This window comes from Palaemon carinicauda, chromosome 21 (genome assembly GCF_036898095.1).
Source record: "Palaemon carinicauda isolate YSFRI2023 chromosome 21, ASM3689809v2, whole genome shotgun sequence".
NCBI lineage: Eukaryota > Metazoa > Arthropoda > Malacostraca > Decapoda > Palaemonidae > Palaemon > Palaemon carinicauda.
The window spans coordinates 14,466,863-14,489,914 of NC_090745.1; the positions used below are offsets into that span (position 1 = coordinate 14,466,863).

At 41.1% G+C, this 23,052-nt stretch overlaps 1 long non-coding RNA gene across 1 annotated transcript in view; it reads right to left on the bottom strand.

Annotated features, from left to right (window-relative positions):
* Positions 1–3,842: 3,842 nt before the first annotated feature.
* The window catches only part of LOC137615182 (uncharacterized), a 30,284-nt gene continuing 11,074 nt past the window's right edge, over positions 3,843–23,052 (bottom strand). The window contains exons 2-4 of the long non-coding RNA XR_011039187.1: positions 15,966–16,145; positions 4,920–5,123; positions 3,843–3,969 (exon numbers count right to left, since the gene is read on the bottom strand). This is a non-coding gene — a long non-coding RNA (uncharacterized lncRNA). The remainder of the gene's footprint in view (positions 3,970–4,919; positions 5,124–15,965; positions 16,146–23,052) is intronic.

Here is a 23,052-nt window from a genome sequence, read left to right on the forward strand (position 1 = left end):
GATACCAGTTATATATCCGCAATTAATTCCATTACTTTTGTTACAGGAGTATGCCGTCAGCTACCAGTCCTTGGTAATTGGATTAACTTGGACTTCCATCGAACTACTAAAGGAACCAGGCAGATGATGCTGTTGATAGAACACAGGGAAGTATTATAAAACCTATCAAGTGTAGAGCCAGATAACAGCGATTAATAGAAGCCGTTGATAGTCGGTCAGTGCCTTTTATAAAGTTCTCTGGAAAGATGTGGAAATTGCAAACAAGGTTACTTATGCCCTCGTCTCACTAAACCTTGTAAAGGTTAGTCTACAGGTTTTTACAGTTTGCATAAGGTTACAAAATAAGTATTTCTTTTGCTAATCATTTGGTAGGTGTTCCTATATCAAATCAAGCACTAAACGATGTTACGAGCAGAGATGCAAAGTATACAATGGTCTTGACTAACAAACTAGCTAAAAAACTAATAAAAGCAATTATGATGGATCTCAGAGTATTTGTAATAAAATCCTTTGGGGACTTTTCATATGCTATCACAAAAAGTATTAATAAGAGGTAGTTTTATGACTATTAAGTAATAGTGGCCAATTTAGTAGATATTATTAATAGGATAACTCTTACAAAACCACTTAAATTTTTTTTTTCATCAATTCACATTTAAAATTGTCTATAAATTTAAAAATGGATTTATGATAAAATAGGATTGATGACATGGGCCCCCTGATAGACGATTCTCTTGTTTAAATGACAAATGTATTAATATTCCCCCTGATAGACGATTCTCTTGTTTAAATGACAAATGTATTAATATTATTGGTGTATTAGGAGAATTAAAACATGCCATGGATCTGTTGAGTAGATTACAATGTTTATTCAGATTAATTTAACACATACTGGTTGTTTGGTTTTACATAATCTATACGAAAGAATCCATTACAGGTTCTTTTTGTTGAACTTAATGTTAATGGCTGATTATGAGTATAAGATAAATATAGCATAGCAGAGACCATTCCCTGAAAAGTAAGACTAATTTTTACTTTATTTAAAAGATCATCCATGTTATTCTGTTTCTATTCCTGTCTTTTTCTAAATTTATTTGCAATGTTTTTTAATAACCACTATTATTTTTTTTCTCTTGATGTATCTTTAACACAAAATAAGTTTTTTTTTTTTTGTTAATTCATTACACAGTGTACCACAGAATTAATGATGCCAAACTGTTCCACAAATTAAATTCAATAATAAAGTGGTGTGAAACTTAAGTTATAGATTTATAAATTGCATGTGAATATCTTGTTAATACAGTACTGCGTGTATTTTTGATGACTTTTGACCAAATATAACTAGTAATTTAATATTTTTCTTTGTTTCAAAGATTTTATTAAAATCACAATTTTAAAATACTTTTAATTTCAGAAATTGCAATAGTTTACAGCAAAATTATTTTAATCAAATTTCCATTAAATGGGATGTAGAACTTGGCAAGACACTGATGGCATCCTAGTAGGATGAAGCAACACTGGAGAAGAGCCGGTAGAAGAAATGTGCCTGTTTACTATATTACATTGTAATGCAACAGTTGAATCTTTTCAGTTCCATAATAACACCTCGGCCAAATTCTAGTGAATGGCACTACTGACAGCAAGACTTGAAAAATGCAGATAATCTGCTTGAGAGAAACTTGAGGTTGAGGCATTCTTATATATCAAAATCAACTTTTTGAAGATTCCTCCATTCCAGCAGGACATCTCAGTTACTTGGGTAACATTCCAGTGTGATGCAGTACTTGGGGAACCTGTAGAAGGAACCCCTTTGTCACCAGTTAATAACAGTATGTTGAAGCAACATAAAAAATGACAGATTCCTTTGTAGATATGGATGTAGAGTGGTAGTCATTCCAGTGGTAGAGGCATCTTCAGGGATCATCACTTGCAAATATGGTGAGATGCATTGATGCCTAAAGTTTTAAGCCAGCATACATCTGAGTGGGAAGCAGCACATGAGAATATGACAGCAGGTACCATTAACCTTCATTCCATAATTCTAGTGGAATAAGTGCTGATGAAGAACGATGGAAGCCCAGACGACAGCAGCATTTTGTATCCCTTTGATCGGGTTGCAACACTTGACAATTCATGCATCATTTTAGTGGCATCAATGTTTGTAAGAGTTTGAGATTAGAAGTATCATTTAATAAATGGCACTAGACATCATCAGACACTCAAGATTTTGGTAGTGGAATGCAAACAGGCAGTAGCAACTTGAAACTAATGTAGAACATGAAAAAATGGGTAGTATAAACTTTGGCAGCATTCCATTGTGATACAGTAATCCATATATGATGGAAACCTGGATTATATGGACAATTTATATGATAGAAATTCTCTGAAATAGCAGCGTTGTGGCAATACCTGCGTCATCATTCCAACGAGGTGAAGTCTAAAGAACTTCAGTTTCCAGTAGGAGACCCTCTATGAAGAAGTTAATCAGCAACCTGGCAGGATGGGCATGCAAGACTTTTTCACAGCAAGATTTTAGTGTTACTCTTAGACTTTAACCTGCTGCATCATTCCTATGGAATTCAGGACTTATTGCTTCAAGAGATATCCTCCAGTGTCCTGAAGCAAATTCTACTGGAAAGCAGAACGAAAAGTGGGCAGTAGCAACTTGACAGAGCTGTTTTCAAGATCACAGGTATGCACATACAGCAGCAGCAGAATTTTTCCCATTGCGAATGTGTCATGGGTAGCAGGGTCCTAGCACCACCATCGGGGAAACTGAAGTTAAGAGATACAGTAAATGAACAATGTATTCAAAGTCAACTTGCCTTCTTGTCAATAGAACAAGGTGGATTTATTAAAAATAATTTACCATAAAATAAAAAACAAAAATGCATAAGTTATAATTACACAACTAAACTGTATGAAAATAGGTTGTCCAACAAAAAGGGATTTTGACGAAGGAAAAATCTATTCCTGGGGAGAGACCTGTGACGGCCGGTGAAAAGTCCTTTGTACCTTTTCTGATAAAAATCTTCCAAATATACCAGAGAAAAAAATAAAAGCATGGGATGCAGAGGTTACTATCCTCGCGCGAGCACCTCGCGAGAGTCGTGTATACATCATGGGCGTGTGAAAACCACTATTCACAGGCTGTCTTCCAATTAGATAACTCCTCCATCAAAGGGAAGGGCCGTAACAAAGACCCTAGAAACCACACTTGTACCACGCCACCGTCACCTACATGAACACCCTCCAGGTCATCCTTCTGTTTGGGACTTGCCCGTTAAGTCATGAATTTTTTTGTTCGGTGTTTTTCGCAAGTGATTGTCGCTAAGTCATGAATTTTTTTGTTCGGTGTTTTTCGCAAGTGATTGTCGTTAAATTCAACACGACTGACGTTGCTACTTCACCTTTACCAATGTTAAGTACCATAGTTTGTTTTGACAGTTTATTTCAGTACCGGGCATTTGTTCTTTTTCCAGTAAGGTGGATTTTAGTTTGGGAAGCGGTTTGCCTGCCTCGGTATCGGCAGCCATTTTGGTTTTGTTCGCTTCGGTAGTTCTTCAAGTTAATATTGCCCATCTGGTACTCTGTCATCTAGGTTATATCACTTACGTTTTATGACCAATATTATTATCATTATTTATTATTGGTTTTTACTATGGTATTTACTATGGTATTTATTTGCTAGCAAGTCCAATATGGAACGGAGAATATCGATCTAGTCTTTGTTATAGTTATGTACACACCTCAGGAAGGTGCTCGTTTTAGACTATATCTTTGTTTAGTTGTCGTTATTCTTCGTTCTTGGTTATTACAATTTTATCATTATTCTTATGTTGTTGTTGTGATTTTTTAAGGTTAAATTTTAAGGAGATGGATTAGTTTGCAGTTCTCATTATCATTGTTTTGCACAGAAGTTCCTTCTCTGTCAAATTATACCTTCTTGAAATTCTTCACACATCAGTCCTGGAAATAATAGAAAGTCTCAACTTTCAATACACTACATGCTTAAAAATTCTTAATTACAACAATCACTTCACTCCAATTGGGAAATTAAAACTAATTACATCCTGCTGACTAAAAGTTGAGAATATTCCAATTGCACTTTCTGTAATTAAATATTTTTTAAGGGTTAAAATGCCACAAACTTTCGCCATTACAATTCAACTTGACATGCAATAAATATTTTGAGACTAAGAGAGACATGGTTTCACATTTATACTTTGTCTCACGTTAGTTCCTCGAATGTTTTACCAAAGACACATGACTGAAGCTATATTTATAATTTCTTTATTTCAAATAAGAAATTACAAGTTTTGTCCCTTTCTTTTGCATGTTAATTGTAAAGTCATAGTGCTAAAGATTACACATGTAACATTAATGAAAGTTTTTGTTAGTGGCAAGTGTTTCTTTGGGAAATTCAAAGCCAACACCAATGTTATACATATGCAATATTCTAAATGCACCACTTCAAGATAATTAGTTACAAAAAAAAAAGGAAAAAAAAAAAAACTGACCACTAACCATGAAAACTATTTTCTTCTAAACTTTGTATTTTCATCATCCTGAATTAAGACAAAGCTCCTTGAATAGCTTTAGATGGAGGTTAATTACTATTATTAAAGTTTTCACAAATTACTGATTGATATGCAATTAATCAGAGATGCTTAACAGATTTTTACAGATATCCAGTTAAATACATACCTATGACAAATTCTGCTTAAAACATACTTGGGACGTAAATATTTAGTCTTCTATCTTCACTGCACAAGGCCCATATAAACAAACACTTAATAGTTATCTATCAATACATTTCTTTATCCCAAACAAATTCATTTACCTACCGATACTTACTGTTAAGGTAAAAATCTGACCTTAAGCAGCAGTACTTAAATGAAAAAGGGTCATCATCTTACCTTTATAGCCATATTCCAATATCAATATCTTCTTACATTCTCATAAACTGTTGATTCACAGCATCTCTATATCAGCTTCCTAATACAAACATCACTTTTGCTGGTTTCAGGTACATAGTCTTCCTTTACAGTTTAGTCTAACAAGTTTTTCAGTATAATCATTTAATGAGCAATTAGTTCATTTCTGGTCACAAAAATAAGCTGCTGCAATTGAAAAGTTTGTTAGTATTTCAAAATTCTATAAAGTAAATTGGTATTGGTAGTTAGCACCTGCCCAACTCAGTCAGGGGATTCTAAGAGTATAGATGTATAATTTTGCCTCTAACACTTTAGTAGAGAAGGTGAACAGTCAAAACTGCTATAGTCATTACTGTAGCAAACTATCAAACCAGGGCACACCGTGAGGTGAGGATCGAATCCTTGTGACTGGACGTGCCCATCACCTAGTGAACATGGAGAAAATTTCATTATCCATGATTAACTAACGATGTTTAGCTGTAGTGTCAATGCCATTTATCTATTCAATTTAAAATATCATAAAAGTATTGCAATCACTTCAAACATTCATTCTTTTCAAGTGTTTTTCTGCACCTTATGAAAGAGCAGTCCAAAGAAACTGGTATCATTTATACAGAATATTATATTTAATTGTCTAATTTACCCTATGCTATATTTTTCTCTTCCATAAACATTTTGTTACCCATTTCACATAACCAGCAGACTTCTTTGGCTTGTTAGGCAAACGAGTCCAGATCATTTTATATATCCGAGGTAATACTATGTTAACCAGTAATCTTTGCCTGAATTGAGTAAGAATTAGGGCTTAACTTTTGTCAATATCACACCCATCTAAGTTTCCCTGCCAACATAACTGTAGGCCAAATCGTTTGCCTCCAAAATGAACAAATTTAGCATTCCTATTAATAAATGTGGGGGAAAAGCTCTGGAAATACATGAAGCAATATTTGGTGTTAAAACATGTGACTGATTGGTGCATGAAACAAAAAAATGTAAATGCTTTGGACAATATTTTTAGTTAAAATATGACCATTTCACTTTTAACCAGTAAAGCCCGTGTTTTGTTTTACCCTGACTAGGAGAGCATATATTCATAGAATGTTGACAGCAGGAAATACTAGTGTTACAATTAAAGTTATTTATTTTTTCTAATCAGTTTGACCCAAGTAACATGAATTTCACTGTAATACTATTACCAGCGTGCCGGTGTGGAGAAAATTCAACTTAGTCTTAGTACAATATTCAACATCACTCATATTGAAAATAAGTAGCAATAACGGGATAAATATCTTTAACGCTGCTCAAGAGAAAAGAAACAAGGAAGAGAGAGTATGAATATGAAAGCTCAAAGGAATACGCACATGGTCAAAGAAATATGCATATATGGAGATAAGAAAAAATGGTAGAGAAAAACTGAAACTGATTGTTCCAACAATATTTGCTTATGTTGAAACCTGCAGTGATATAATTTAAAAAGAAAGAAATACCTGGAAACATTTTGCAATACAATAAACAAAAAATATGTATAAACAACCATCAAGTAATCCATACTGAGGAATCATAGCATAAACAGGAATTTAGCCAGTGACTTGTAGAATAGAACAAGATGAGGAAATACAGCTCCATAATATCATAAACTTTGATAAGATATTAATTGGAGATAATTCAAGAAAAATGTCAAAACCCTAATGATAAGAGTTTGAGCAGCTGCATTGAAGAAAATTTTAATATAGAATGAAAATACGAAAAATAAGAAACTGGAGGAAAAGGACCCAGAAAAAAATTGAGAGAATGTTACATAAAAAATATAGGAAACAATTGAGGCAAAAAATATATAAAAAGATAGATTTATAGAAGGGAATGGCCCCCGCCCCACAGTCTTAAATTAAGAAATATGGATAAGGCAATCCTAATAATGAAAGAAAGGCTAAACATGCTCAAAATTAAAGTAAATTTCAGTGGAAATTACATAGATAATTTTTGTGATATGTGCAGAGATGATAATCATAACGCACATCATTTATCTTATGCCCACAATTCGGAAAATTAATAAAAAAATATATAACAGTGGTTGTTACAAAATTATAGCAGAAAGATGGTGAAATACTCGAGACGAGCCATAAATCTGAAAAAATTAGTTTTTAAAATACCACAATGGCTTGCCTAAACCAAGATATTTTCCTCAGCTTATTTTGAGGTAGTAAGTGATAAAATTAAAATTGCAGATTTCCATATTATGTTTAGTTGTTACAGGAAAACAAATCATTTATAATTATCGATTAGTTAATAGAGCACCCACAATGTGCTTTTAGGAATAAGCGTTTAGGAACCAGGCCATTCTATCAAAAGTACTTGCTACATAAATTCATAAATTTTCAAAAGCAATTTGTATTTTTTTCTAACTATACAAACCTGAGACCTTCAATAAGATTAGGACTTCAACGAAGCTTGAACGGCAGTTACTCTAACAAGAAAAACAAAGGTTGCCTGTTGTGCTGGAGGTAGGCTCCGCACACCCAACAAGTAGAGGAAATCTCATTTTCACCTTTAACCTGGGAGAAATGGGTGTGCTTACATTCCCTTCATACTCCCCCTATAAAGGAGGATGGGGGAGATATCAAAATGATAAAGAAGTTACCTTATTACATATCTTACTGCATTTAGCATCAAGTCCAATAACACAATGGCACAACTACTGTACCCCTAAGGAGGGGAAGTAGAAAGAATGGGCAGACATTTTTTACAATTTATTTCTAGACTTATGGCATAGCCGCTGTCTTAGACACGATTCTTTTTGTACTGTGCTGGAGTAAAGCTTACTGCACAACCTGCTAAGTAGCTACCATAGGTCCAGGGGTAAAACTGTCCAGGGAATTGCAGCTTTACCCACAAAAGTGGTGAGCAGCGAAGGTTCTCTGGCACTTCAAAATTCCTGCCGAACCATGAACAGATTATTCTTGAAAGCTGGGGTAGAGCCGATATCAGACTTCGTGAACTTGCGTTCTAGACTGTTAGACTATAGAATCTCTGAGAGCCATTATATTCTTGGTTATCTGTTTCTTAAACCTTCCAGTGATGAAGAACAGCCTCAGTTGTTCTGGTCTGAGCTGAACATGATACCCTTTCATTGTTGAGACACAGGAGCTTCTATTGATATAGAAAAAATAGAAAATCATCCATCAATTGCAGAGGGGCTCCGAATGGAGAAGTATCCAGTCCATGACACCAATTGGAAGAAATTACCCACTTCTCATGGTAGATATTTGCTGGGGATCTTTGCAGATATCCAAGCCTCTCCTGTGAAGTGCTTCATAGAAGCTTTTCTCTTGGAGGAGAAGCTGGATAGTTGCAAAGTGTGAAGTGATAGGTATGACACTTAGCTGTTATACCTCTACAGATAAGGCTGACAGAAGATTAGACCATTGGGGTAGTTCTCTTGGTACCTTGCCAAGGTGCATCAGCAAATCCATAAACAACTTGGTGTGTGGCCACTTGGAAGTAACCAGAATCATCCTGATATTTGGGGTCGTCACCACACTCTTGGTGACCTTACATATCAAGCAGTAGGGTGGAAAGGTGCAAGTACCCAAGTTATCCCAGGGAAGTTGAAGGGCATCCTCCATCACTGCAGTGAGGATCAGTGGTAGCAAATGTGCAGGCTCTGAAAACCCTTACCAAGAAATCTCTTCCATGGGTTGGTTTTAGTACAGTGCAGCTGCTGCTCCCACAATACCATGCAGATAAATAGGCCAAAGTCTTGTGAAACTTGGCCTAATCAGCTATTCTGAGCTTCAGCGACCTCTACTTTCTTTTCTTTGGGGCTGCAGGATTGGGCTAGTAGCACTGGGAAGGTAAAGTTAATACTTGTGAAAGATCCCTGGTGACTAAAGTAACTATCGCCAAGAACCAGAATAAGCTGCGATTAAGTGATTCCCAATTGCAAAGTGATGCCAATTCTATTGAAAGTGACAACTGTGGAGTACAAGTGTGAGGGTACTTGTCTAGCCAGGAGAGAGCAATTGAAATGTTCCTACGAAGGCAAAACAATAAGGAAAAGAGTACAAGAAAGCCTCAGTGCTCATGAAGTGGAGATCTTATAGCCTATGCAAGCAATGACAATGATCATAGCTTCTCTTTCTACCAGTAAAAAGCACTGGCAAAGCTGAAATAAAGTAGATGCAAAAAGTTGTGATCTGAAAGTCACTAAAAAAATGCATGAAGCGTCTGATAGTGAACTTTGAAAAAGTGAGGTGTTGAATATCTATTTATTACTCAGTACATATCTCACCTCGCCTCATGGACAGCGAGAGAACATACTGTACTAGGTTACGTTCTTGGCATGATTGATGATTATGAGTAATCTGGCATCCTGATGTACTCAATGACTATTCTTCGCCAAAGGTAGTAGCGTCTGCAGACACTACACTAGGTACAAGCATGAGAACAATGTTGCCACGACATTGAACCCGCTGTGTAAATATATTATTCAAGCATTCCCCCAATAACAAGACGAAGTACAGGTCAGATAATCGTGCACATTGTGATCATATTCATGGAGTTTGTCCGTGTCATTATCGGGATTGTAGTGATCATGAGAAAAAGGATAGTGCATGTTGCAATTGCGTAGCTAGGGCGAGACGGTTTACCACCATCACACTTGAGCTGCTACCTGATTTGTCTCATCCCAGTCCTCCTGCTGGGTTGTTTTCTCTGAAACTATGAAGGAGGAAGTGAAGGAGTTCAGATCCAATAACCATACACAAGGGTCCAAGTGCTGTCTCATTCTAGACCAAGCAGAGGTAGCAGGCAAGTGAACACCTGTACAGTACTGTATACCGAAACGTTTTCTTGGGGAAAGAAGCATTCCCGATATGCAACCTCTCGCCTCGTGTAGGGGTCAAGAATGTACCAGGATCGTCTTCCCGATTTTATACGTTCCCAAGCGTATGTAGGGTAAGAGCAGTCAGGGAGGTTCCTGTTGTTCAGCTGAGTAAGAGGAACAATCTGAAGATTCTCCTTCACCTCTGGCAGATTTTTTCCCGACTGCTTTTGTTGATTGTGTGCATGGTGATGGTGTAACCAGTGGTAAATGGTATCAAAATTCCTGGGAACATCTCCAGGCAGGAAGTTAAGTACAGTGGCTGTCTATGTCCTAATCAGCAGCACTTATGCTTGATTATGCAGACCTAGCATTGGTAGCAGGCATGTACGGTAATTTCCTGTACCCAACACCGAAACTCCTTCCTGTTTGGAGGGTTGGATTCCATATAGCACTACTCTCATGAAACCTTGCTGAGGAATCGGTTATTTTGCGCATCAGAGATTATCTTCCTCAGCGGGCATCATACCTGAAGGTTCAACTAAAAGCTAAGGAGATACAAGCAGTAAAGCATCTACAAAGATCTAGTCGGCACACCCTATACTAAGAGAGAGATTGAATATCAAGGTAGTGGGAAAAAATGGCAGACACTTCCATCCCAACCAGCATGGTCAAATGGAACAAGAGTTGTCAGCTCCGAAGTTTCTTCTCGCTATGGAAAAACCTTCAGCTTTTACTTCTACCAGAAATTAAATCAGACTCAGTAAAAGGTGTGTGAACACCTCTACAGAGTACCCAGATACCTCCATAGGGTCATGTGCACTAATGTTTAATCCCACTTTGGGACAACTGTTGGTACCCTCAATAAAGTAAGTTCCTGGTACTGCACTCTCTCCCATAAGGAGAGAAACAGTAGGAATCACGTGTATGCCTATCGATCAGTCTTCCTAGACTTCTTCAAATGTGTCTTCTACTTCTTGTTCTCTTGAAGTTGCAACAAAGATGAGACAGTGAAAGTAACCACAAGAGCACACCCAGGCAATATTTTCTTAGCACCTTATAGGATCATCAGACACTGATAACGTAGCAGATAACTACCATATCTTCATTTCTGGATACAAGCACCAAAATTTGCACACATTCCTTGGCAATTGTCATTTTCATATAACCCGTTTGCTTCCTAAAAACTCAAGATGGTGGCCATTTTTAAAGATGGACAGCACTAAATATGCAAAAAATTACATTTTACAATAAAACTGCAAAGCCTTGTCCTATTTGAATGGTGTCAATTTATACATTATTCATCATGTAGAATGTGGATTTGGATCTACATACCTACTCACGTTTCCTTGTACCATAAATATTAGTTTCAGAATCATAAGGCAAAAAAAGCCATATCAGAGGCACAGACAGTTCAATATATTATTCAATGTATATGTAGGCCATAGACCTGAACTTGTTTGTCATATATTGTCTTGAAACTTCTATGTATATACTACAATACTTTTAAATCTCACATCTGCAGCTGCACAGTGCTGTGTAGGGTAAACCAAACCATTAGCATTTGCACTTACTGCAGTATTAAGACTTGCATCCACACACTGTCAGCTGCTTGCAACACACTGTAATGGATGGGAGCTCTGCCCAAATGATCTTCCACAGACCTCCTTGGTCCAGTTCTAGTTCGGAGTCTGTTTATAGCTGATTACTACTAACTGACTCAAGATGCCATCTGCTAGGCATCATGCTTCAGATACAGCCCATCTGATAAGTACCATGTTTCACATACTGCTTCAGTATTGCTCTGGTTGGAGGAATGGCTTCATGTGGCTTCCACTTCTGAGCAAACATGTCCAACCTCGCATCATTAAAGCCTTCAGCTATCCTGGATCTTTCGTACATCATGATCACAAACTTCTCCAGTCTCCAGGTATTCATCATCCATTACCGGTGGACAATAGCCGAATTTACTGAAGACACCGGGAGTTTCATCATAAACATCCCAGATTTGCCAAGCAGAATACTGAATCAACATCGTGGCCAGTAAAGGCATAGATGAAGAGCACACGCTTTGCTCTTTTCTTCAAGAGTAAAACTAAAGTCATGTACAGGAATCCACCTCAAATTCTATCCTCTGAATGAAGGTAACCCTCAATTGCTGCAGATCTAGCTACTGAAGTGTCTGCAGAACATTGACTGTAATAATGATGTGTGTTGCTGGCTTTGCTGCCTGCTTCTGTTGCATGCCTGGCATGCACATAGACCTGCATGTCATCTTCTTCACGACTACTGTACATGATGCAACCCCAGCGAGATGTATAGCATGGTTGCTAAAAGTATCTTCCGTCTTGGTAAAAATCATCATATTTTGTGTAGCCTCATATGCAATCTCATCAGCCAGAAATGTGTACAGTTTAACTTGGTCCTCATTTTCTCTCCAGAAGTTTCACTAGCTTAATGGAATTTTGCCCTCCCTTATCACCCTAAGTTTCACCCAGCATCCTCACTTTGATCTTCTTTCAGCTTTCAGACTAGATGGCCAGTGGATATCAAATAATGTTTGTTCTCTTGTACTGGAGTAAGCTTGTATTGTAAAAAGGACATGGAGCATAACATACTCTTTGAACATCTTTCAACTCCATAAGTGCAGACTGTTCATTTACACTGCATCAGCAATAGTGGTGGTGTTGACGTCTGGCTTTGCCTCGGTTGATGTAATTTGGCTCTAAAAAATAGTAGCGAGGTGGGGTTTTTGACAGGTGTGGAGCTTTCCATCATTGCCGAGGGCAGAAGGATGCAATTGCTTCTCATGAGAGAAGAATACTTTTCAGTTCACCTTCTCTCCTCTGGCATGGCAACAACAGATTGGAGAACAGTTGACCGTCTGCCTTCAGCACTTTTTGCTTGAAGAGAGTCAACAGATCCGGTTACTCACATGCTACCTCATACTATGCAACCATGTGGTTGACTTCAGGACCAGCTAGTGTCTATCTTCTCACTGCTGATAGGTCTTCAGTCATTCTGATCGCACCCCTGTCTGCCTTAATGACAGCATTGGCCTGGTTGTTAGCTTGATCAATAGCCACTGCTGAGAACTGTCAGCTCGATTGTGTACAACAAAGTTTCCAGTCGGAAATTTCTAAGCCACCTGTGGATGCTTCTATTCCAGTGTCATTATGTGTGTGTAATGGACTGGAAGCCATCATGCATAGTTTCCATTGTTGTTGGCAAAGTAGTATGGTAGCAGCTAAGCCAGTGACTGACAGTACAGGAAGAAATTGGCTTCCCTGAATGATAAGATCATCAAAAAGGATCACCAGTACCATTGACAGTATCATATACCAAAAATGAAACTAGGTAATTTACAGTTAGTGAAGCTCACACCAAGCTGTGATGCTAAGAACCTCTTAAGGTTATTCATCTGTCTCATTCAAGTAGTCCGTGTTGGGTGCCTTCACAAGTTTGTACAGACTGCGTGTTACATGATGCATCTGTCATGTCCTAGTGATGCTTGAAGCTGTCAGAAATAATCTTTTTTTTTTTTTTTTTTTTTTTTTGCATTTCTTAAAGTTTATTTATGAAAGATCTAATTTAAGGTTGTTACTGTTCTTAAAATATTTTATTCTGAAAGTTTAATTACTTTTCTCTTGTAGTTTGTTTATTTTCTTTTTTTCACTGGGCTATTTTCCATGTTGGAGCCATTGGGCTTATAGCATCTTGCTTCTCCAACTAGGGTTATAGCTTAGCCTGTAATAATAATAATAATAATAATAATAATAATAATAATAATCATCCCTGCCTCCACTAGGGTCTTGTTCTGTCCTAAAGTAGAGTTCAAATAGACTTCAGCACAATAACCTCAATAGGCAAGATCCTCATTATTATGACAAACTTGTCATCCCAATATAAGGCAGAGCCACTGGACCTACTTGGCTACTCCATACTTTAGCTGGTCAGCAGCAATGACCAACACCTGACTGGGGTTTAGAAAAACTAACTGATGCTGAACTTATTCGACAGCATTTGGGATATTAAACTAATTATTTGTGTATGCTAAATTATCAGTCAGTTGATACTGAACCCTATGCTAGGTTTCGCAGCACCAGTGCCATCCAGGGTGCCCTGGTTGGGCATTGACATCCATTCTGTTAATACACGAAAGCCATCTTGTAGTTCGCAGTTCCAAATTAGGATTTTACAGTGAAAAATGTAAGAGTTGACACCAAGATCACTCAAATAGGTCTCGTTTTTGTTGTCTATCTATTTATTTACCAATCCACTTCTCCCAATTTTAGGAGGTAGCCGACATTAAACAAAGGAACAAAAGGGGACCTTTAATTTCTCCGCTCCTCCCAGCCTGACGAGGGATTCAGCCGAGTTTGGCTGGTACTGCTAGGGTGCCACAGCCCACCCTCCCCCGTTATCCACCACAAAAGAAGTTTCATACACTGAATCCCCTACTGCTGCAACCTCTAAGGTCACCGAGGCGACCGGAGAAGCAGCAATGCCCACCGGAACTGCGTCACAATCGCTCACCATGCATTCCTATTACTAGCATGCTCTCTTGCCTCTCACATCTATCCTCCTATCACCCAGAGCTTTCTTCACTCCATCCATCCACCCAAACCTGGGCCTTCCTCTTGTAATTCTCCCATCAACTCTTGCCTTCATCACCTTCTTTAGCAGACAGCCACTTTCCATTCTTTAAATATGGTAAAACCACCTTAACACATTCATATCCCCTCTAGCTGCTAACTCATTTCTTACACCCCTTCTCACCATCACTACTTCGTTCCTAACCCTATCTAATTGAGATACAGTACACCAGCCATACTCCTCAGACACTTCACTTTGAACATATTTAATTTTTGTCTCTCCGTTACTTTCATTCCCCACAACTACGATCCATACATCACAGTTGGTACAATCCCTTTCTCATACAGAACTCTCTTTACATTCATGCCTAAACATGTATTCCTTCCCACTCCTTCACTGCTCCCAACACTTGCATCCTTCGTACACTCTCTGACGTACATCTGCTTCCACTCCCCCATTTGCTGCAACAACAGAACCCAAGTACTTAAAACTGATCTACTTCAAGTAACTCTCCATTCAACCTCGTACTACCCTCCCTTCTCGTGCATCTCATAACCTTGCTCTTACCCACATTAACTCAACTCCTCCTCTCACATACCCTTCCAAGCTCTGTCACTCATCGACCAAGCTTCTCTTCCGAGTCTGCAACCAGTACAGTATTATCCGCAAACAACAAGATTTACCTCCCATTCATGATCACTCTCGTCTATCAGTTTCAATCCTCAACCAAACACTCGAGCATTCACCTCTCTCCCCACTCTATCCAAAAAAATTGAACAATCCATGGCGACATCACACATCCCTGTCTTAGCCCCAATCTCATTGTGAAATACAATATTACTGTATATGCAAAAGCATCGATCTTAGAAAATTGTCGCCATCTTGAAATTTTTAAGTGGTTAATGGGTCTTATCAAAAGAGCACTCTCCAGTGGGTACTTGTGCCAATGTTGGTACTGGTTTCTGGAAACGAAAATTTGCTCCTGAAAATTTGCTGTTATCTGCTCCATTAGGATAGAAATGCGAAATGCAATGTCCTTCCCCCTTACACACTGCAACAGCAGAACTCTTCCTCTGGCGAGCAACTGTAATGTCTAAGGAAAACCAACTGAACTCTTAAATTCACATTGTTGTGTCGTTATCTTTCTAAGGTCACAAATGAGGAATAAAACACAACAGATATGAGTCATATATGACATCCAACAGGAGAGATATGTTGGACAACGGATTGCAACAGGTAGCACAGAAAACTGTCACTATTCCAATTTCCAGTTATCATGACAGCCCACATATCATTGGATTCCTCCTCCATTAAAATCACTTCAGCAAGAATGTCGAATATCTGCAGCGCATTTGTTCATCTTGAAAGAAGAAAAAGATTTAAACATCCAAATCAGGAGGCCGAAGTCAAAGTTTAACCGTTTAACGGTCATTCCAGCTTTGCTGAATTTATACTCCTTTCGAAGGTCGGTGGTTTATATTATGTGTAGGAACAAAGAATAATTAAGCCACAAGTAATGAGTTTCATTCTTGGGACAATCCCTTTGTATCATAAAACTTTAAAAACCTGCGTCTTGACCTAGTGGAAACAACCAGCACATACTACCATCATACCAATAACCTATGACGGCGAAAAGGCGATTATAAAGTCCTGGTTTCATTCTTCCAGTATATAAGATCACATTAATCACAGCTTAATAACTTGATGTCATTTTTCACGATGATGGAGAAATATTCCCGATTGGCTAAGAGATGAACAGAGATCATCTAACAATTGACCAGTGGTTACATCATCTGTAAGAAAATTATTATGAAAATCTTGCACAATTAAGCAAAAAAATGTTAATGAGATAAGTTTAAACATTTCAAGGCAAGATATGATAAATCAATGAAAATAGTAGAGTAAAATGCCACAAGAGATATTACAAGGCAAAAACTTTTTATCATACAAAAATCACAACATACCTCAAACTGTTACCGATCCAAATTATGATACTTCTGCTTCTCCAAATAAACTGATTTTGAGCGAAGCGAAAAATCTATTTTTGGGTGAGATAGCCATGGCGCCCTGATGGAAGGTTCCTTATTGGTAGCTTCCTTGGGTATATAACTACTAAGATATTCCCAGAGAATTTAACCTCAGGTTATCACAGAATTCTAACTTCTGGAGCGAGTATCCTAAAGGTTTCCCTTTAAGACATCGTATATCAACAGGGGACGCATGTATTAACGCACCACATAGCTATCTGTACCCCACATAGAGTTAACACTTCGATATGGAGGGGCGGAGAATAGCTGGGGAGCCGTTCCACAGCTATACTCGTCCGTGGCTACTTTTGGTACTCGAAACGTAAACAAACGGGCGCCATTGCTAAATGACGTCACGTCCGTCCTCATCCTGATGCCAGTTGCTTGCCGATCACCATGATACAGCAGGACAGGGTGGGGCCTGAAAGGCTGGACAAAGTAGCAGGGAGGGTCCATCAGGACGCCATGGCTATCTCACCCAAAAATAGATTTTTCGCTTCGCTCAAAATCCGTTTTTTTGGCTCAAGCCATGGCGTCCTGATGGAAGAATACCAGAGAATCAATGTATCGTGGTAGATTTCCCCTTGTAGAGTAAGTGCCGAGGGCTTTGAATAAGGTAAGCATAGTGACCTCGATAGAGGTTCCGTGGGGATGTAACTTCCTGCCCCCCTTGGCAGAGAAGTCCCAACAGACCATGCCGAAGATCCAAGTGGTCATCGAAGGGCTACCCACCTTGCGGGGAGAACGTGAAGAACTCGGAGACAAGACAGAATGGTTGATATTCGTATAGGAACATTCTCAATGACAGACAAGTGGTGGTTAGGCACTGTATTTCGTAGCAAGAGAACGATCTGGTCTCGAAGGTATAGCGCAAGTAAATATTCATTTAGGAATATTACATAGCATAGGTGAGTATATAATATGGATTGAACCTATTATTCTTCATCATTTTAAAAGAAAAGGGGATAATGAAACTATGACAACCATGCATTTCATAGTATAAGTAGGAGCGGATTGAAACGCACAAGTAATAAAATAGAAATTTTATTTCACAATTGCAGAATATAGTAAATAAAAGCAATAAGGGATGTAAAATTAATTTACAATAAATTATAATGTACATAGTAATGAAAGACTTCGCTCTTGAATCTGAAAGAAAATTTCAAATTATTAGAAGGCACAGGTTCCAGAGGAACGACAGTCTTTAATAAGGAAAAAAACACCATGCTCTAGGCATGCGGCACTCATGTGATGACTATGACATTTCACCTTGTAAAGAACAGTCTATGAATTCACTACGTATCACACGAGGGTCAACAGAGGCACCCGAAGAGTTACAGTCCCACGTAACTCACTGTTCTATGCAGAGTTAAGTGCAGGTTTCATAACACTACCTGCGGCTACCACGAAATGTTTGACTTCATGCACTTGTTTCGCGTAATGCTTGAAGAAAACACGCAAGGATTTCCAGCCTGTGAAACTCTTGAGGCTTTCAAAATTCATGCTCTGGAAAAAATTCAGAGACGATGCGACTTTTCTAGGATCATGACCTGCGGGTGTACTGTCAGGATCCTCTCTGTGAATGAAGTAGGTGATTTTCGCTCTTAGTTGTTTCAGTGACAGGTCACTACCCGATGTTTCTCCTTTGAAGAGTTGGCCTGCACCAAAGTCAGAAGTTCTACGAAGATAGACCTTGAGGCTCTCTACTGGACATAGAGAGGCATCTTCTTTCAGGGGGCAGATTCTCCAAGGGCCCCATCTTTTGGAGGGTAGTTCGTTTTTAGCGAGAAACGTCGGATTCGGGAAGAGGGTAAGGTCTCCTGAGCCTGTAAACAGGATGTGACCCTCGTCTCTTGATAATGCCACTATTTCGCTGACTCGGGCTCCTGAGGCAAGAGCAAAAAGAAATATAACTTTTGAGTCAGATCCTTGAGAGGGCACGAATCGTTGTCCAAGTTGGAGGCAAAATGGAGCACCTTGTCCAGGGACCAGGAGATATGTTTTGGTGGGGGTGCTGGGCGTAGACGAGCGCATGCCTTCGGCAGTTTATTGAAGATGTCACTGGACAGATCAATCTGGAAGGCGTACAGTAGTGGTCTAGTCAAGGCCGATTTGCAGGTAGAAATCGTGTTGGCTGCTAAGCCTTGTCCATGAAGGTGAATGAAGAAGGACATGCAAAAATCAATGGTGATTTCCGTAGGATTTTTTGCCTTGACGAATGAGACCCACTTTCTCCAGGATGATTCGTATTGCCGTCGTGTGGATTCGGTCTTGTATTCCTCGAGGAAGTCTAGACTTTTCTTCGAGATCCCAAACCTCTTCTTCGCGGCTAGGGAGAGAAAATCATGAGATGAAGGTCCCTGACTTTCGATGATGAAGCGAAGACAGTCGACTTCTGTACTTGCTGGGAGAGAACTGGGCCCGGGAGAGGGATCAGCGTGGGCTGTAGCTCCAGGACTAGGGGGTACCAATAGCTCCGGGGCCACTTGGGAGCCACTAGGGCCGCTGTCCCCTTGAAGGTTCTCAGTTTGGAGAGGACTTTCAGCAGAAGGTTGGTGGGAGGGAACAGGTAGATCCTGGACCATCTGTTCCAATCCAGTGACATGGCATCCACTGCTTCTGCCTTGGGGTCCTCGTACGGGGCCACATATCGAGGAAGTTGATTGTTGTCGCTCGTTGCGAAGAGATCGATCTGAAGTTCTGGGACTTGGTGAGAGATGAAGGAGAAGGATCTTGCGTCTAGAGACCATTCCGACTCTATCGGGCTTGTCCGAGATAGAGAGTCCGCTGTCACGTTGCGGAATACTTGTAGGTGAACTGCAGACAGGTGCCATTTCTTCTTCTCTGCCAGACGGAAGATTGGGAGAAGCACCTGATTTATCTGGGGCGATCTTGAGCCTTGGCGATTGAGACATCGGACTACCACCGAGTTGTCCAGGGTAAGACGAATGTGGATCGAGGAAGGCGGGGAGAGTTTCTTCAGAGTTAGAAGGACCGCCATGGCCTCCAAGATGTTGATGTGAAACGTCTTGAATAGGGGAGACCATTTTCCTTGAGCCTGTTTTTGGTGGGAGTGACCTCCCCAACCCTCCAGCGAAGCGTCCGTGTGGATGTTGAGTGATGGAGGTGGGTGTTGAAGAGGGATGGACCTTTTCAGGGCCTTTGCTTCCGACCACGGCTTTAGGAGTAACCGAAGTCTGTTTGGGAGCCGTCTCTTGGTCTCTTTAGGTCTCTTCGAGCGATGGATGCAGAAAGTCTCCAGACTCCCGCGGCATCCTTTAGCTGTGCACGCAGCACTGGGTTTGTCACTGAGGCGAACTATAGAGAGCCTAGAACTCATTCCTGCTGACGTCTTGAGATCCGTTTGGATTTCAGCAGTCTTTTGACAGACGCTGCTATTTCCTTCCTTTTCTTCTGGGGAATGGAAAGGCGGTGTGACTGAAGATTCCACTGGATTCCTAACCATTGGAACTTCCGAGCTGGAGGGAGGCGAGATTTCTTTCTGTTTATCTTGAATCCTAGGTGTTCCAGAAACTGGGCGACTTTGTTGCAGGATCTTAGACAATCTTCGGGCGATGGAGCCCAGACTAGCCAGTCGTCGAGGTAGGCCATCACCTGGACGCCGCGGAGGCGGAGCTGTTGAACGATGGCGTCTGCCAGCTTTGTGAAGATCCGTGGGGCCACATTGAGGCCAAAGGGCATGGCCCTGAAAGCGTAGCTTTTCATTTGGAGTCGAAATCCTAGGTAGGAGGAAGCGTGGTGGTTCATTGGAACGTGCCAGTAGGAGGAAGCGTGGTGGTTCATTGGAACATGCTAGTAGGCATCCGCCAGGTCTATGGAGACCGTGTAGGAACCTTGAGGCAGAAGGGTCCTTATCTGTTGAAGAGTCAGCATCTTGAACTTGTTGTTCGCTATGAACTTGTTGAGGGGGGATAAGTCTAGAATGACTCTGAGTTTGTCGGAGTCCTTCTTGGGGACGCAAAACAGTCTCCCTTGGAACCTGGTCGACTTTACCCTCCTTATCACCTTCTTGTTCAAGAGTTCTAGGACATATTCTTCCAGAAGGGGGGTTGACTGTTGGAAGAACTGCTGGAAGGTTGGGGGTGGTTGAGTCCAGCTCCAGCCTAGACCCTTCTTGACGATGCTGTGTGCCCAGGGATCGAAGGTCCAACGATCCTGGAATTGGCGGAGTCTTCCTCCCACCGGAAGCACTTCATTGCTTCTGGTTTCCCGAGGGTTTACTACCTCGGCCGCTAGCTCCCTTTCCTCCTCAGCCTCTGGAGGGACGGTGAGATGCATCTCTGCCTGCACCTCTGTTTGAGCCTCTACCTTTGGGACGAAAGGTAGTTGACTGTTGCTCAAAAGCAGGGGTGAAGACCGGCGACTGTAACAAGACCGGTTGGGTGACCAGTTGAAAGGTCTGCTGTGGCTGAGCTGCCACTTGGGGAGTAGCGGATCCCGGAAACTGCCGTCTCTGTTGACGTTGCTGGGGTTTCGGTTTCGTGGGTTTCCTCTTAGGTTGAGGGCCGTCGTCCTGAGAGGATTTCCTTTTCTTCGACATGCCCCACTTGTGGAGAAGGTTCCTGTTCTCCGTGGCAGCCTTGTCGGTGATCTCTTTCACAAGGGAGGAGGGAAAGAGGTGCTTACCCCAGATGTTGGAGGAAATCAGCCTCCGGGGTTCGTGTCTCACTGTAGCACTGGAGAACACGAATTCACGACAGGCTCTACGAGCCTTCGTGAAGCTGTACAGATCCTTTACTACGGTCGCCAAATGTGTTTTGGCGAGAACCATGTAGTAGTCAGGGACCCTAGTGTCACCGGCCATGACTTCGAGCTGTACTTGGAGGGACATAGATGCGGCGAGCCTTTCCTTTTGTATCATGTTCCCGACGAAGGAGATGGTCATTAAGTTTTGGGAGGTCTTCGTTAAACTGACGGCCAGCGACGTTGGGTTCTAGTTTTCCCACCACAAATGTTGACTGGACATCTTTCCAGTGTCTAACATCAGGGGGAGTAGTCAGGGAGAAGGGTCTGCACTCCTCCAGTGCAGGACAAGGTTTTCCTTCTTCCACTGCCTTATGCACCGCAGTGAAGGCCTTTTCCAAGAAGGGGAGGGTCGCATCGTCTGGTGCGACGTAGGTAGGGTGCTTCTTGCTAAGCGCCGGTAGTTTTGAGCAGGTGAAGCCCCTACTTTTCACTGTATTGGCCAGCATAGCCTGGGCCTTCGAGAGATCGAACACTATAACCTCCTTCGGTTCGGTCTCTTCTTTAGAGGCAGGTTCAGATCGAAGTCGGACGTAACAGTCCGGGTAAGCCTCAAAGTTTGGGAAGAATTCCACTTCTTCCAGCGCGATCGAGCCGACTTTTTCGCTTATGAAGATCTTGCCCGTCGTAATTGGCATGTGCTCGGCATACCTCTAGGGGTTGGTATCTGAGCATGCGGGGAGGTCCTTAACCGAAATCCTTTTCGGCTGCTTCGAACTTCCCATGTTGGACCTGAAGAACTCATGCGTCTCGCGGAGTTTCTTATCCATGAGAGCCTCAAGCATTTTGAAGATCTCCTGGGTGTTGGATGGGGCGGGATCCGGGGTAGCAGATGTAGACGGGAGTGATACATCCGTCAGTGTAGGTGTCGGTGTGGGGGTGGAAGGTGGAGCGACCTCCTGCTCAGACTCAGGGTATTCCACCTGATCTTCCTCATAGTCCAGTTCGTCGCCCATGAGGTTCCTCTCCGTGTTCTCCGACACTTCCGACGCACGTTCCGCGTTGTCGGCATCCAAACGGCACTCGTGCATGGACTGAGCCATGACTACATCCGGTTCCACCGTTATCTGGACGGTGGGAATCTGATCTTTGGGGACCACTGAGTCTGGGGATGCCTTCGGGAAAAGCAAGGCCCTCAAGTCTTTGGTGGCGAGATATGGTCCGGTGGCGGTCTTCTGGAAGCCACGCACCCACTTGCGTAGCTTCTCTCGAGAAGAGTCCCTAACCTCCGCTGAAGGAGGATTGTCGAACGCTTCGACCAGGCGGTCCTTGCAGACTGTACAGTGCTGCGGGTCCCAAAACTTCAGATCACCTTTCTTGTTGGCGCAAGGGGTGTGGGTCCTACACGCCGTGTGCCCGTAGAAGTGCGGGCGCTTCACTCCACAGAAGTTGTGGTCACATTTCACGTACTCCTGTAAGAGAAAGAGAACATGAGTATACGGAAGTCATACAAATGACTTATATTACTCTAAAGTTAAATATTAAGAAGTTAACTTTAACTTAATCTTAAATAATTAATAACATTGTAATGTTAGAGAGTGGAGCAGGAAATGAAGTAGATAGACACATACTCCGTGTATCCCGCCCAGCTGGTTACTGTAACCTTATCAATAGGCAATTTGTTTGTGACCGAGGACACAAGGCAGAATTCTTCATGGATCGCCAGGGAGGCAGAAGGTAATTCTAGCAGGAATTGCCTAAGATGTAAATCTAGGACTGAGACCACTCAGGCCATTAATATGGGGGGTTGTAGAAGACCCCATAGGGCAACGGTTTCCGGCAACCAGCCGTGCTAAGATACACACAGCATGCTGGAAAATTGTGATATGCAAGAAGACAGCACGGCCATTAATAGAACGATAAGACAATACCTATCTATTGGGGTAGCCAAGCCATCTGGTTGCGGTGT